At 42.9% G+C, this 16189-nt stretch overlaps 1 non-coding gene across 1 annotated transcript; it reads left to right on the top strand.

Moving 5' to 3' along the window:
- Positions 1 to 1475: 1475 nt before the first annotated feature.
- On the top strand, positions 1476 to 1582 carry LOC118915784 (U6 spliceosomal RNA). Its single transcript, XR_005026191.2, has one exon. It is a non-coding gene; the product is annotated as a U6 spliceosomal RNA (small nuclear RNA).
- Positions 1583 to 16189: the final 14607 nt, after the last annotated feature.

The raw sequence follows: 16189 nt of genomic DNA, 5'->3' as shown, positions 1-16189 counted from the left end.
GATTTTCCTTTTGAGCAGTGAGTTAAGGCACTAATTAATCTTCAATGCTGGCCCCACCAGTGACCCCTGATCAGCCTCTCTAGAGGTGGGATCCAGAAATTGGCATTTTGTAATTTTTATCCATGGTAGTTAATTCATAACATTAATTCTTATCCACCTAATCAGAATCACTTCCAGGCCTGTTGATTAATATAAAGTATTATGATTGACATAGATGACAATAAACATCTTGTCATTTATTTAGCACTCAGCAATCTTCCAGATACTTTTCACTGATTATTTGATTCTGTTTTCCTAAAAATTCCCCAAACCTCCTCTAGTGTCTTTGCTCTGTGACACCAGATTGGCCCTGGCTTTGCCTACAGAGTTCCTCAAATTCACCAACTTGATTTTGCCTCTGAGATTTCTTCTCCAATATAATGTTTTCTTTAAAAAAAAAAAAAACCAACACTAGCCAATTCCTCAATTCTTCCTGCTCTGCCTGGAAGCCCACCATGATTTGAATGAGGGGAAAGATCAGCTCTCATGAGGCTCCCTTGGGCCCTCCATTAGCCCGCCAAGAAATGAACTGTGAATGGTTTGAGGGAGTAGAGAGCCTAGAGTAAAGCCAAACATGGAGTCAGAAGTTCTGGGAGCTGAGCCCAGTAGAGCTGCAATGTCAGTGTGACCCAGCAAGGCCCTTCTCTTCTCCACACCTTGGTATACCCGACTGTGAAATGAAGGTGTCCACTTCCATCAGTAGGTTCACAGGTGTCCTAGAGTAGCTTTGCAGCTCCCTGTGAGACAGGGACCCTGGGTGTAGTCAGAGTAGGGTGAGGGCCTCCAGGAAAAGCAGGGCAGAATATTTAGTCAGAGCAATATAACAATGGGCAAAGAAGTCCCCATTGAAACTCTGTTAAGCATTATGCAAATTCAAAGTCACACTAATTCTCTAAGGAAAGGTACCTAAGAATATAGACATCCTCAGTGAGATCAGTTAAAGGTCAAAAGGCCAGGAGCAACGTGGCCTGAAATGTTTGAGTGTTCTGCAAGGGTATCAGCATATCCCGTGACTCCACTGTCAGCCCTAACAATCAGACTTTGACCCAGCCCACCTTGAGGACAGGGCAGGTGATGCAAGTCCACACCTCTAAGTTTTTTTCACGTTCTTGAAAAATCCTCAACTGCCTATAAAACCACCTAGACAATGCACCACTACAGGCTCTCTTGTCCCCTCCTGGTGTGATCCAGGAGCTCTATTCTCTCACTTTATTTCTAATTAAAAGCCTGTACCTTGTTCTCCTAACTTGAGTGTTTGTGAAGCTCATTCTTTGGCTCCATGAACAAGAACCCTGGCATCACCTGTACATGTATGGTGTGTAAGAAGGGAGGGCACCTTTGGGATGGGAGGTCCCAGGTGATTCTCCTCCCTTCCCATCAACAGAGCAGCTTATATTTTCTTTACAAGTTTAATTTCCACATAAAACTGAGAGGAAATGCTCACTTCGGCAGCACATACACTAAAATTGGAATGCTACAGAGAAGATAAGCATGGCCCCTGCGCAAGGATGACACACAAATTCGTGAAGCATTCTGTATTTTTTTAGCACACATAATGTAGGGGGGGGGCACTGGGAAGGCAGTATAGCACAGAGAAGAAGACAAGTAGTGACTTTGTATCATCTTACTATGCTGATGAACAGTGACTGTAATGGGGTATGTGGTGGGGACTTGATAATGGGGGAGTCTAGTAACCACAATGTTGTTCATGTAATTGTATATATATATATATATATTTTTTTTTTATTCATTTCGTTATCATTAATCTACAATTACATGAAGAACATTAGGTTTACTAGACTCCCCCCTTCACCAAGTCCCCCCCCACAAACCCCATTATAGTCACTGTCTATCGGTGTAGTAAGATGCTATAGAATTACTACTTGTCTTCTTGGTGTTGCACATCCCTCCCTATGCACCCCCCCCCACATTATACATGCTAATCATAAGGCACCCTTTCTTTTTCCCAGCCCTTATCCCTCCCTTCCCACCCATCCTCCCCAGTCCCTTTCCCTTTGGTAACTGTTAGTCCATTCTTGGGTTCTGTGATTCTGCTGCTTTTTTCCTTCAGTTTTTCTTTGTTCTTATACTCCACAGATGAGTGAAATCATTCGGTGCTTGTCTTTCTCTGCCTGGCTTATATCACTGGGCATAATACCCTCCAGCTTCATCCATGTTGTTGCAAATGGTAGGATTTGTTTTCTTCTTATGGCTGAATAATATTCCATTGTGTATATGTACCACTTCTTCTTTATTCATTCATCTACTGATGGACACTTAGTTGCTTCCATTTCTTGGCTATTGTAAATAGTGCTGGGTTAAACATAGGAGTGCATCTGTCTTTTTCAAACTGGGCTCCTGCATTCTTAGGATAAATTCCTAGAAGTGGAATTCCTGGGTCAAATGGTATTTCTATTTTGAGCTTTTTGAGGAACTTCCATACTGCTTTCCACAATGGTTGAACTAACTTACATTCCCACCAGCAGTGTAGGAGGGTCCCCCTTTCTCCACAACCTCGCCAACATTTGTTGTTGTTTGTCTTTTGGATGGTGGTGATCCTTACTGGTGTGAGGTGATATCTCATTGTGGTTTTAATTTGCATTTCTCTGATGACTAGTGATGTGGAGCATCTTTTCATGTGTCTGTTGGCCATCTGAATTTCTTCTTTGGAGAACTGTCTGTTCAGCTCCTCTGCCCACTTTTTAATTGGATTATTTGGTTTTTGTTTGTTGAGGTTCATGAGCTCTTTACATATTTTGGATGTCAACCCTTTATTGGATCTGTCATTTATGAATATATTCTCCCATACTGCAGGGTACCTTTTTGTTCTATTGATGGTGTCCTTTGCTGTACAGAAGCTTTTCAGCTTGATGTAGTCCCACTTGTTCATTTTTGCTTTTGTTTCCCTTGTCCAGGGAGATATGTCCATGAAGAAGTCACTCATGTTTATGTCCAGGAGATTTTTGCCCATGTTTTTTTCTAAGAGTTTTATGGTTTCATGACTTACATTCAAGTCTTTGATCCATTTCAAATTTACTTTTGTGTATGGGGTTAGACAATGATCCAGTTTCATTCTCTTACATGTAGCTGTCCAGTTTTGCCAGCACCATCTGTTGAAGAGACTGTCATTTCCTCATTGTATGTCCATGGCTCCTTTATCATACATTAATTGACCATATATGTTTGGGTTAATGTCTGGAGTCTCTATTCTGTTCCACTGGTCTGTGGCTCTGTTCTTCTGCCAGTACCAAACTGTCTTGATTACTGTGGCTTTGTAGTAGAGCTTGAAGTTGGGGGGAGAGAGCCCATCCCCCACTTTATTCTTTCTTCTCAGGATTACTTTGACTATTCGGAGTCTTTGGTGTTTCCATATGAATTTTTGAACTATTTGTTCCAGTTTGCTGAAGAATGCTGTTGGTAATTTGATAGGGATTGCATTGAATCTGTATATTGCTTTGGGCAGGATGGCCATTTTGACAATATTAATTCTTCTTAGCCAAGAGCATGGGATGCATTTCCATTTGTTCGTGTCCTCTTTAATTTCTCCTAAGAGTGTCTTATAGTTTTCAGGATATAGGTTTTTCACTTCCTTGGTTAGGTTTATTCCTAGGTATTTCATTCTTTTTGATGCTATTGTGAATGGATTTGTTTTCCTGATTTCTCTTTCTGTTAGTTTATTGTTAGTATATAGGAAAGCCTCAGATTTCTATGTGCTAATTTTGTATCCTGCAACTTTGCTGTATTCTGATATCAGTTCTAGTAGTTTTGGAGTGGAGTCCTTAGGGTTTTTTATGTACAATATCATGTCATCTGCAAGTAGTGACAGTTTGACTTCTTCTATACCAATGTGGATTCCTTGTATTTCTTTCTTTTTGTCTAACTGCTGTGGCTAGGACCTCCAATACTATGTTGAATAATGGTGGGGAGAGTGGGCATCTCTATCTTGTTCCCAATCTCAGAGGAAAAGCTTTCAGCTTCTCACTGTTCAGTATGATGTTGGCTGTGGATTTATCATATATGGCTTTTATTATGTTGCCCTGTATACCCTGTATACCCATTTTGTTGAGTTTTTATCATGAATAGATGTTGAATTTTGTCAAATGCTTTTTCAGCATCTATGGAGATGATCATGTGGTTTTTGTCCTTCTTTTTGTTTATGTGGTGGATGATGGTGATGGATTTTTTAATGTTGTACCATTCTTGCTTCACTGGGATGAATCCCACTTGGTAGTGGTGTATGATGCTTTTGATGTATTTTTGAATTCGGTTTGCTAATATTTTGTTGAGTATTTTTACATCTACATTCATCAGGGATATTGGTCTGTAATTTTCTTTTGGTGGTGTCTTTGCCTGGTTTTGGTATTTGGGTGATGTTGGCTTCATAGAATGAGTTTGGGAGTATTCCCTCCTCTTCTATTTATTGGAAATCTTTAAGGAGAATGGGTATTATATCTTCTCTGTATGTCTGATAAAATTCAGAGGTAAATCCATGTGGCCTGGGGATTTTGTTCTTGGGTAGTTTTTTGATTACTGCTTCAATTTCCTTGCTGGTAATTGGTTTGCTTAGATTTTGTGTTTCTTCCTTGGTCAGTCTTGGAAGGTTGTATTTTTCTAGGAAGTTGTCCATTTCTTCTAGGTTTTCCAGCTTGTTAGCATATAGGTTTTCATAGTTGTCTCTAATAATTCTTTGTGTTTCCGTGGGGTCCATCGTGATGTTTTCTTTCTCATTTCTGATTCTGTTGATGTGTGTTGATTCTCCTTTTCTCTTAATAAGTCTGGCTAGAGGCTTATCTATTTTGTTTATTTTCTCAAAGAACCAGCTCTTGGTTTCATTGATTTTTTCTATTGTTTTATTCTTTTCAATTTTATTTATTTCTTCTCTAATCTTTACTATGTCCCTCCTTCTGCTGACTTTAGGCCTCATTTGTTCTTCTTTTTCCAATTTCGATAATTGTGACGTTAGACTATGCATTTGGGTTTGTTCTTCCTTCTTTAAATATGCCTGGATTGCTATATATTTTCCTCTTAAGACTGCTTTCACTGCGTCCCACAGAAGTTGGGGTTTTGTGGTGTTTTTGTCATTTGTTTCCATATATTGCTTGATCTCTATTTTAATTTGGTCATTGATCCATTGATTATTTAGGAGCATATTGTTAAGCCTCCATGTCTTTGTGGGCCTTTTTGCTGTCTTTGTACAATTTATTTCTAGTTTTATGTCTTTGTGGTCTGAAAAGTTGGTTGGTAGAATTTCAATCTTTTTGTATTTACTGAGGCTCTTTTTGTGGCCTAGTATGTTGTCTATTCAGAGAATGTTCCATGTGCACTCGAGAAGAATGTGTATCCTGTTGCTTTTGGGTGTAGAGTTCTACAGATGTCTATTAGGTCCATCTGTTCTAGTGTGTTGTTCAGTGCCTCTGTGTCCTTACTTATTTTCTGTCTGGTGGATCTGTCCTTTGGAGTGAATGGTGTTTTGAAGTCTCCTAAAATGAATGCATTGCATTCTATTTCCTCCTTTAGTTCTGTTAGTATTTGTTTCACATATGCTGGTGCTCCTGTGTTGGGTGCATATATATTTATAATGGTTATATCCTCTTGTTGGGCTGACCCCCTTATCATTATGTAATGTCCTTCTTTATCTCTTGTTACTTTCTTTGTTTTGAAGTCTATTTTTTCTAATACTAGTACTGCAACACCTGATTTTTCCTCCCTGTTGTTTGTATGAAATATCTTTTTCCATCCCTTGACTTTTAGTCTGTGCATGTCTTTGGGTTTGAGGTGAGTCTCTTATAAGCAGCATATAGATGGGTCTTGTTTTTTTTATCCATTCAGTGAGTCTATGTCTTTTGATTAGTGCATTCAGTCTATTTACATTTAGGGTGATTATCGATAGGTATGTACTCATTGCCATTGCAGGCCTTAGATTCGTGGTTACCAAACATTCAAGGTTAATTTCCTTACTATCTAAGAGTCTAACTTAACTCAGTTAGTATGCTGTTACAAACACAATCTAAAGGTTCTTTTCTGTTTCTCTTCCTTTTTCTTCCTCCTCCATTCTTTATATATTAGGTATCATATTCTGTAGTTTTTGTCTATCTCTTGATTGACTTTGGGGATAGTTAATTTAATTTTGCATTTGCTTACTGATTACTTGCTCTACTTTCTTTATTGTGGTTTCATTACCTCTGGTAACAGCTTTTAAACCTTAGGAACACTTCCATCTATAGCAGTCCTTCCAAAATAGACTGTAGAGATGGTTTGTGGGAGGTAAATTCTCTCAGCTTCTGCTTATCTGGAAATTGTTTAATCCCTCCTTCAAATTTAAATGACAATCTTGCCGGATAAAATAATCTTCCTTCCAGGCCCTTCTGCTTCATGGCATTAAATACGTCATGCCACTCCCTTCTGGACTGTAAGGTTTCTGCTGAGAAGTCTGATGTTAGCCTGATGGGCTTTCCTCTGTATGTGATCTTATTTCTGTCTCTGGCTGCTTTTAACAATCTCTTCTTATCCTTGACCTTTTCCATTTTAATTACTATGTGTCTTGGTGTTGTCTTCCTTGGGTCCCTTGTGTAGGGGGATCTGTGGATCTCCATGGCCTGAGAGACTATCTCCTTCCCCAGATTGGGGAAGTTTTCAGCAACTACCTCTTCAAAGACACTTTCTATCCCTTTCTCTCTCTTCTTCTTCTTCTGGTATCCCTATAATGCGAATATTGTTCCATTTGGATTGGTCACACAGTTCTCTCAATATTCTTTCTTTCTTAGAGATCCTTTTTTCTCTCTGTGCCTCAGCTTCTTTGTATTCCTCTTCTCTTGTTTCTATTTCATTTATCATCTCCTCCACCGTATCCAACCTGCTTTTAATACCCTCCATCGTGGTCTTCAGTCATTGGATCTACAACCTGAATTCATTCCTGAGTTCTTGGATGTCTTTCCGTACCTCCATTAGCACGTTGATGATTTTTATTTTGAACTCCCTTTCAGGAAGTGTCCCAAGGTCCGTATCATTTAAGTCTTTCTCGGGAGTTGTATTAATAATTTTACTCTGGACCAGGTTCCTTTGGCGTTTCATGTTTGTATATGGCGCCCTCTAGTGTCCAGAAGCTCTATTCTGGAGCTGCTCAGCCCCTGAAGCAATGTCGGAGGTCTCAGGGGAGCGGTATTGGTGCCTGGGGGGAGGAAAGAGCTGTTCCCCACTTCCCAGCTTCTGTGCCTGTCTCCACTGCCTGAACCAGTGGCCGAGCACACAGATATAAGCTTTTGTTCCAGAGAAGCCAGATATGGATCCTTGCTTTCCACAAGTGGCTGGAATCCTAGTCTCCCCAGGAACTCTGCCTGTCCCATCTTTCCAACCCCCTAATCAGAAGAGTATGATGAAAGCACGATGAAATGTAGGTTTGTGCTCCCAGCGCAGATCTCCGGAGCTAGGTATTCAGCAGTCCCAAGCCTTCCACTCCCTCCCTGCTCAGTTACTCTTCATCTGGCTGGTGAGCTGGGGTGGGGGAAGGGCTCAGGTATCACTGAGCCACAGCTCTGGTTCTTTACCCTGTTCGGTGAGGTCTCCTCTTTTCTCCAGGTGTGTGCCATCTGACACCGTCCTCTTTCCTGTTGCTCTCTGAGGATTAGTTGCACCAACTATATTTTCTAATTGTATCCAGGTTTAGGAGGAAGCCTCTGTCTCTCCTCTCATGCTGCCATCTTTAATCCTTTTTTGTGTAATTGTATAATGATACCAAAATAAAAATAAATAAATAAAGTAAAATACATTTTTATAAATGGGAGGAAATGTTTTTCAATAACAACAATGAACAATGATTCTCCTGGACCATTAGACCTCCAGTTTTCCTTCCAGCCCTAACATTTCAACATAATGGCAATAATTTCCAATAATCCAGGGCTAACCATGTGCCAGGCATTGGGCCAAGAATTTCACACCCATTATGCCCCTTAATTTTCTCCATTTATAGATGTCAAAACTGAGCCTCACCAAGATGAAGTGCTTTGCCAGAGGCCACCCAGCTGGCTCCCTCATGGGACCAGGATTCCCTGGGATGGACTTGCACCACGGCCATCTGGCTTGACCACTGCACTGCACTCCTTTCCAGCTTGCCTGACTGCTGGCCCACACTGTGACTTTGACCAGGGTGCCCAGTGCTTTGGGCTTTGACTCTCTCTACTCTTCCTAGGCCTGAGGAAGTTTAAAGAGTGCCAGGGGATTCCAGACTGTCCCTGGGGTGGGAATAGGGCAGGAGGTGGGGGTGTGAGGGGGAGGAAGAGGTGGAGGGAACTGGCAAAAGGACGTGCTGAGGGTGCAGCAAAGCCTTAGGGCCTGGGTCAAGGCCCAAAGGTGGGGCTGTGGGACAGGGACAGAGCTCCTGTTTGTCCACTCGACATATTTACTGAGGTGCTATTTTGTGCCAAGTATGGGTCTAGGGCTGAGATTACGTCAATGGAAGATGCCTTCCTAGGGCCTAGATTCCAAAAGGGAGACTCAGGCCATCAACAAGGCAACAAGACAGGTTAAGTACAATCGTAGGACTATTAAATAATGTTAAAAGTAGTGCAGGAAAAGGGAACTGGGACTGATGCAGCGAAAGGCAGACAGCTCGTCATTTTAGATAAGGTGAGCAGAGGGGGCCTCAGAGAGAAAAATGGTGATGCCAGTAGTAAATGCCAGAGGGGAGGCCCATTTCACCATATGTCCTCTAGGTGGCAGCATCCTCCCATCCGTGGGGCAGCACAGGCCGGTCCTCTTCTGAGTCCTAGAGGACTTGTCCCCAGGGAAGCTTGCTTAAGTCTGACACTATGGGAAGCAGGCCTGCCCAGCCCATCTAATTCTGCTTAAAATGGGAACCTAGAAAGCAATGCTTGAAGCATTCCTGGGGTGCGGGCATTGTTCTGTGCCCTGATCTGGGTAGACAGTTGTGTTCATTTTGCCAAACTCCACATAAACTCTATTTATGATCTGCCCACTTAACTGCCCATAGGTTATACTTCAATAAAAAGTTTAAAATGACACACACACACCTTAAGCATTTTCTTTTAATTTAAACTATAGTTTTCATGATTTTGCCTACCTCTTGCTGATTAGAGCTCTGTGCCAACTTTCTTAAGGTTTATGAAATACATTAGTACAAATGAAATGCTCAGAGCTCTGCCTTACATACAGGAAGCTCTGCATAAACCTTGACACAATTTTCTTTTGTACACAACATGACACATCACCTGTGACCTACAGTTCCACTTTCTTTAGAGCGGAGGAAGAGCCTGGGTACACTTGCCTAGCAATCTTACGGCAGAATCCTAGGATGTTATGATTTTTCCCAACCATTTGCAGGTAACTTGCTTATGCTTATTTTAATAGAAATTCTAAAGGCAACTTAGTTTTATGGGTCTTTCCAAAGTATACACCTTAGTTTTCACAGGACTAACTCCCCTTTGTACTTCTACTTCATTAGTTGACATATTAATTAATTAAAGGTATAACTCAACAAAGAGATCAATTAATATAAAAGGATTTGAAGACAAACACAACTAACCTTAAGTGAGTATATAACTCAGCTGGAAGGGGAGGAAAGGCTGAAGCGACTAGAAAGGAGCCTGTCATTTGTGACACCTCATTAGGTGCTGGGCATCAGGCAGCAAGTTCTCCAGGAGTGGACAGCTTGACCAATCTAGAAAGTTGGTTCCATGGAGGTTGGGTCAGAGAGCTACTACTATACACTTCTCAAGAGTCAGGTTCCCCAAGATTGGTTCTTATACAATTACTAATGGGCTGGTGTACCCATCAGGCATGACTGGAAGTGCTCAGACAGACTGCTTTTGGGAACCCGGAATAATAATTACTGCCAATTGTTACACAACATCTGAGTGCCAGGCCCTGTGCTAGGTGACTTACATACCCTCACAGGAATCCTACAAGGGGCAGACTATCATTTACCCATTTGATTAAGTTAGCTCTTGGTGTGTCACAAACACTCCAAAACATAGTAACTTTAAATGACTCATAATTTAAATTTCGTTCATAATTCTGTGGTTCATAATTCTGTGGTACTTTGATGGGGCTCAGCTGGATTGCTCTTCTAGGTCCAGCTGTGCTCGGTCATATGTCTGTGATGAGCTGCCAGTCAGCTGTGCAGCTCTTTCTGGAAATTGGCTAGCTGTAGCTTAGGGTGATGCAGATGAATGGGTCCCTCAGTCTCTCATCTCTAGCCTGGGCAGGATTCCATAACAGAGAGTGTAAGCATCCAAAGTCTTAAGCCTAGACTGAGAATTGGTACAAAGTCACTTCCACCACAAATCGAGTCACAAGGCTAGCCCAGAAAAAGGAGTGAAGCGCTAGACCCCTACTTTCTTGCAAAGTCATACTGGAAAGGGGAATGAGCTCAGGAAGGCAATACTGCAGTCATCTTGACAAACAATATTCCTCACTCTTTTTATAAATGAAGAAACAAAAGCTCAAGCAGATTAAGCTGAATGATCTATCCAGTGTCTCTCAGCTAATGAGCAAGAGAGCTAGAATAGTACATGCCTGTGGATTCATTACCCAAATACTCTTCTCACTAGGTTAAGCTACTTTATTGAGAAATTAAAGAGTCTGGAACAAATGGAATCATTTTAATTCTTAAATTAACATCAGTTACATATCCTCTATTATCTGTACAGCAAAATCCTTTAGATCATCCTCATAGAATCTCCAAGAAGTAGAGATGATCACCCTATTATACAGATAAGAAAATCTAGGCTCAGAAAAATTAAGATTACTTGCCAATGGATCATGCAGTCTGGTGCACATAAAGGCAAGGGGTTTGAACCTATTTCTTCTGTTTTTAAGTCCACTATTCTTTCAGTCATGTGAAAGACTCCTCATCTGGGGTTTTCAACCTTCTAGAAAGCATCATTGGTCCTTGAACAATTTAGGGTTGGATACAAAATTGCATATATTTAGTACTTTCAAGCATTTTTCTGAAAAAGGAAATAGCTTTTGTTAGATTCTCAGAGGGATCAACCTCACCCCACAAAGTTAAGCACCACATCTCTGTGCAAGGGCTGACCTTCCTCCCAACCAAGCTGGCAAACCCCTCCAAAGTCCTATAGCCTTCATGTAGTCTCCAGAAAACCAGAGAGAAAGGGGGCCCTTAGATGGAGAAACTGGATGGAATTGAGGAGCTCTTTCTCTGAGAATTGAAGTATGCCACTTCCTCTTGTACTGAGAGGCAATCAGGGGTTTGAAGGAATACTGAATTGTTGAAAATAACCTGCCAGGGTAGGTGGTGGCTAGTCATGGTCAGTGCCGTGTACTACAAGTGTAGATTTTTCTACCTTTTACAGACCTGGGTTTCTGTGCCAGGGGACCCTAAAGCCAATCCCTTCCTCCTTTCTACCTTCAGATGTGGCCGCAGAATTGCTGAGGTGGTGGCAGGAGTCCTGGGAGTAAGCCTCACTCCTGAGCCTTGACTGAGCTCCTTACTTTCCTACCCTGCTGCCAGGATCTGCATCACCCTTACAGGGGGGCCCAGGATGTCCACCCCCTTATTCCAGACAGATTCCTACTGCACCCTTTTCACAGGGGCTAGGGCTTAGGGAACCTCCAGTGAGCAGCAGTCCAGCTTGGAGAACCATCAAGTCATCAGATGTTACAGAGCTGAGGCGTGGGGGGCCAGTGGAGAAAGGGACTTGCTCACAATACCTGCCCTCTTCTTGTGCATCAACAATCGCAGCCCACCATATGACTCTATGTCTTGAAGGAAGCTTGGTCCCGGTCTCCTGGGTGGCATTTTCTCTAGCCTACCAGCATCCATTCTGCTCCTCTCCAGTCTGTCCTCAATACTGCAGCCACAGGGATTTTTTCAAGGCCAGCTCTGGTCATATCATGCTCCCTCATCTCAAAACACCGATGGCCTTCCTCTATGGCCTACAAGTCCTGTTGTTTGGCCCCCACCTCTGCCCGAAGGCTCAGCTTATACTGAGCCTCTCCCAGTTGTGTGATGAAGCTGGCTCCTTACCAGTTCACAGAGCCAGTTGGTAAATATTCAGAAATTTGCAGGTAACTGGAAGTTGACTGCGGTGGGAGGATTTACACCAGAGAAATCAACAAATGCTAAAAATCCAGGCTTTTTCTCCAGATTGCTGGTCTGCCAGCACACTGCTGTCCCATGCCCACTGTGTAATTCCTTCCCAGGGCCCCTGCACATGCTGTTGGTCTGTCTGGAACACTCTTTCTTTCTTCTTTGCTGATTTAACTTTACTCTTTTAGACCTCAGTCCAATTTCTGCTTCCTCTGGGAAGCCTTCTTTGATGTCTCAGGACAAGCCAAATCTCAACCTTGAATCTGTCCTTCTTAGCTTATACCACATTTCACATTTAGCTGTAATTTCACACTTATCGGTATGATGTATGATTACTGTCTAACTTCTCCATGGGAATATGAGCTCCATAACGAGAGGGCCATGCCTGGACCCTCTTTGCTCCATCACCCAGCACAGTGCCTAGTACATGATAGAAACTCAGAAAGTTGAATTAATGAATGAGTTAGTGGACTATTCACTATATAAGAAGTCCTAAGCTTCGGCATCCATAGCAGACACCTCTCGTGCATTTTTCTCCTCTATATTTCCCAGTCTCCTTTGCTATTAGGTTTTCACTTTACCAAATTCTGGCCAGTATAATGAGCTGGAATCTATGCATAATTTCCATCCACGGCCTTTGAAATGTCACAAGTGGTCTTCAATGCTCCCTCTCTTCTTTGTCGGTATGGCTGGGAGTGAAGGAGTCCCAAGCCCGAAAAAGCCCAGATTCCTGAGTCGCCAATTGGAGATGAGTGCCCGCATGAGTCACCTGAGAGGAGATATGAGAGGAGGAAGATATATTTCATTGAGTTAATCTTTGGTGTTTTGAGGTTCTTTGTTACTGTAGCAGAACTTAATCTACCCTGACCTAAAAAATGCTTCCCAGCTTTGTCATTAACTCCTCTCATTCTTTGGCAAGCCACATTCTCTCTGGGCCTCAGTTTTCCTACGGGTAAAATGAAATGATTCCACAAGGGTATCTCTGAAATCTTTCCAATGTTTAAATTCAGTTCTAAAATAGCAGTAGACTCATGGACACTGAGAAGTGACTGGTGGTTACCATGGGAGAGGGCTTGGTGTGGGTGGGTGGGGAGGGTGAGGGGGATTAAGGGGCACAAAAATTCTCAGTCATAATTTAAGTTGGTCGTGGGGATAGTGGTACAGAATGGAGAATATAACTGTAAGGCTGGAGGCACCAGGGGAAGGGGTGAGCCTGATGGACAAGCTCAGGCCTCACCAAACAGGCAAAGAGACCAACAGGTTCCGGTCTGACAACATTCCAGAGCCTGATCGGATAACCCTCCCAACTAGAGCCCTTCCCCCAAGCTAAAGGATTAGTGGTGACTTTCCAGTACCCGGCTAAAGGCCAATGAGAGACCCCCATGTACCCTAGACGAGCCAATCCTCACACCCCTGTACACCTTTGCTCTCCCTCCCCCTGGCTTCTTTAAAAACTTGCTGCCTGCCCTGCTGGGTGTGACTTCCCTGGCCTGTGTTTCAGACTGCGGAACATCATCCAGGGATTGCAGTCAAATAAACTGCCTGGCCCTTTGTTGCTTCTCTTCTCCTGCTTACTTCGGTTGGAATTTGTTGGAATTTATCTTACAATAACCATTCTTCCTATGTTGACAGACAGTACTGCACTAGTTGGGGTGAGGATTTAATAATATGGGTAACTGTTGAACAGCTGTGGTGTATACTTGAAACCAATATAAAGTTGTATATTAATGATACTTCAATACAAAAAAAATTCAGTTGTTCTGCTCATGCATGTTCCTCCCTCCTGCCTTCACTATGTGCAAACACCATAAATGCTTGCTAAATAAGAGGACCTTCCATATTTGAGATCCTTTCCACCAGACAAAAGCCTTTTAATACCTTAGAAATTGAGAGTGGTTATTCAGAATATTTAGCCATCCCTCAAGTAAAATATTCATCAAAATAACAATGATGACATTTCACCAAGAGGCTGGGGAACTTCCGAGTCCTACCCCTCAGCCTTCCAGAAACTCCCTCAAGAACTTTGCCCTGTCCTTGGAAGTCTGGTGTCCCCAGCATTTCCAGTTATTTGTGGGCCTCATCCTTAGACCGTCTCAACTGTTCCATTCAGCTGACTCTGTAAACCTCCTTACTCAATAGAGATGGTGTTGTTCAAAGGAACTCATTATTGTCCCTTCTTAGAGAGTTGTCATTAAAGGCTGCTGCCTGGATATCCATAACCAAGAAGCAAAAGTCACATCTTTGATGAGATGTAGTAAAGGTGACCCAGAGTCCTGGTGACTTAACTGGGTTTCAAATCCTCTGAGGTATCCTAGCCATGCCACAGGTTCACTGTGTGTGAGTAAAAGGCAAAAGGCAAACTTTCTTGGGCTGGGGTCCCTCTTTCTGTTAAAAATGAAGGTCACTGCAGCTGCTGTCATCCCCATAACCATAGTAACAATGGACCACAAGACAGGTGTCTCACCCCCATCACACCATGTCTGATATTAAGTATTCTTCACCCTTCCCCTCACCTCCACCCCAGATCCTGCTAGATAACATTGAGGGCCTCCCAGAGGAGGAGCTCAGGCATGGGGGATCTGGACTGACAGCATTAATTAAACCTCTCATTTCCCCCAAAACATTTTGCATTGCCAGACTTGGGAGCCAAGAAAACTTCCCAGGGAAGCTGTTATGAGAAAGAATGCTATGTCTATAGGGACTGAGGAATTTTGGCTCCGTGGCTGGTAGCAAATGGATCTCAGTAGAAAAAATGTGCCTGGCATACAGCAGGCACAAAATAAATACTTGTGGAGTAGTCAATTTAATCAAATGGAGCTCATTTAGCAAATGGGATTACTTCCAAGCCACTGGAAATCCTGCATGAGATGATCATGTGTGTCATTCACTCTTCCCACAGTTACTGAGAGCCTGCTGTGTGTACCCACGATAGTATGGAAGCTCTAGAGACTTTAGCTTCCTGAATGAATTCCAGGCTGGTGGGAGTATGCATGTGAGTGACAGAATCAGCTTTGCATTTCAGAAACACCCTTTTTAATGCCCTGTAAGGAAAGGATTAGAAGGAGACTGTTGCTTTGACCAAGGAAATGATATCCTATAACTTCTGAAGCCAGGCCTTAATAAAACTGGCAGCTAGTTCCTTCTTGAACCTGGCTGCTGTGCCATAAGGAGCTCCAGCCATGGGGAGGAGAACCAGGGTGCACCAGCTGACAGCCCAACTATGCTCCCAGAGGAAAACAGTATCAACTGCCCAGCAAATAGTACACCATCTTGGAGGTTCCAACCCACCTGAAGACATCATGTTGAGCAGGAGAACAGCCCAGCTAAACCCAGTCAACTCACAGAACTGGGAGCAGTAACAAAATAACTTTTCCAAGACACTGGGTCATGGGAGGTTTATTATACAGGGTAGATCACGGAAACACTGGGCGGTAGCAGGTAGTGGTCAAGGTAGTGGCACGCTCAGCAGAGAAGTTCTGGCTGGAGCCATCCTAGATTTGGGAGTCATCAGCTTCGTGGGCATTTGAAAGCCCTGTTGTGGATGAAATTGCCTACACCCCTTCTCAATGTGCCCAGCATGCCTAGACAGCAAATGCTTGCTGAATTAAATTAAATACTCCACATAATGAAAAACCCTAAAAATCACTGTCTCATCTAAAACAGTCCTCTTTGTGCCTGGAATTCTAATTTTTCCCTCACGGTGACAGCAGACTTCTTTTATTCCCTCTCTGAATCAAGTGTGGACTCCTGGCTGCTGCATTTGATACTCCTTATTTTTCTAAGACAAGTCCTTTCCCTGAGCGTGACCTGTGGACTTGGAATCTGCAAACCTGTGTTTGGGTTCAGGCTGACTGGGTTTCCCAGTTGCCCACACCCACTCTGAGCCTCAGCTTCCCGATTCTGTAAATGGAGAGGCCACCTGCAGATCAACTTTGGTAGTAAGCATCAACGCTAGAGGAGGGGACGTTGTAAATGGAATCTTCACCAGGTCATGGGCGATGGTCAGCCCCAGACCTCGCAACACTCCCCCGCCCTGCTACCTGCCCCTTCTCCCCGGTAGCAAACACTTAGCAAGTTCGGGAG

Source organism: Manis pentadactyla, chromosome 9 (assembly GCF_030020395.1).
Source record: "Manis pentadactyla isolate mManPen7 chromosome 9, mManPen7.hap1, whole genome shotgun sequence".
Taxonomy (NCBI): domain Eukaryota; kingdom Metazoa; phylum Chordata; class Mammalia; order Pholidota; family Manidae; genus Manis; species Manis pentadactyla.
Note: the sequence above shows the minus strand (reverse complement) of the source record. Positions and strands in the feature narration are given on the sequence as shown.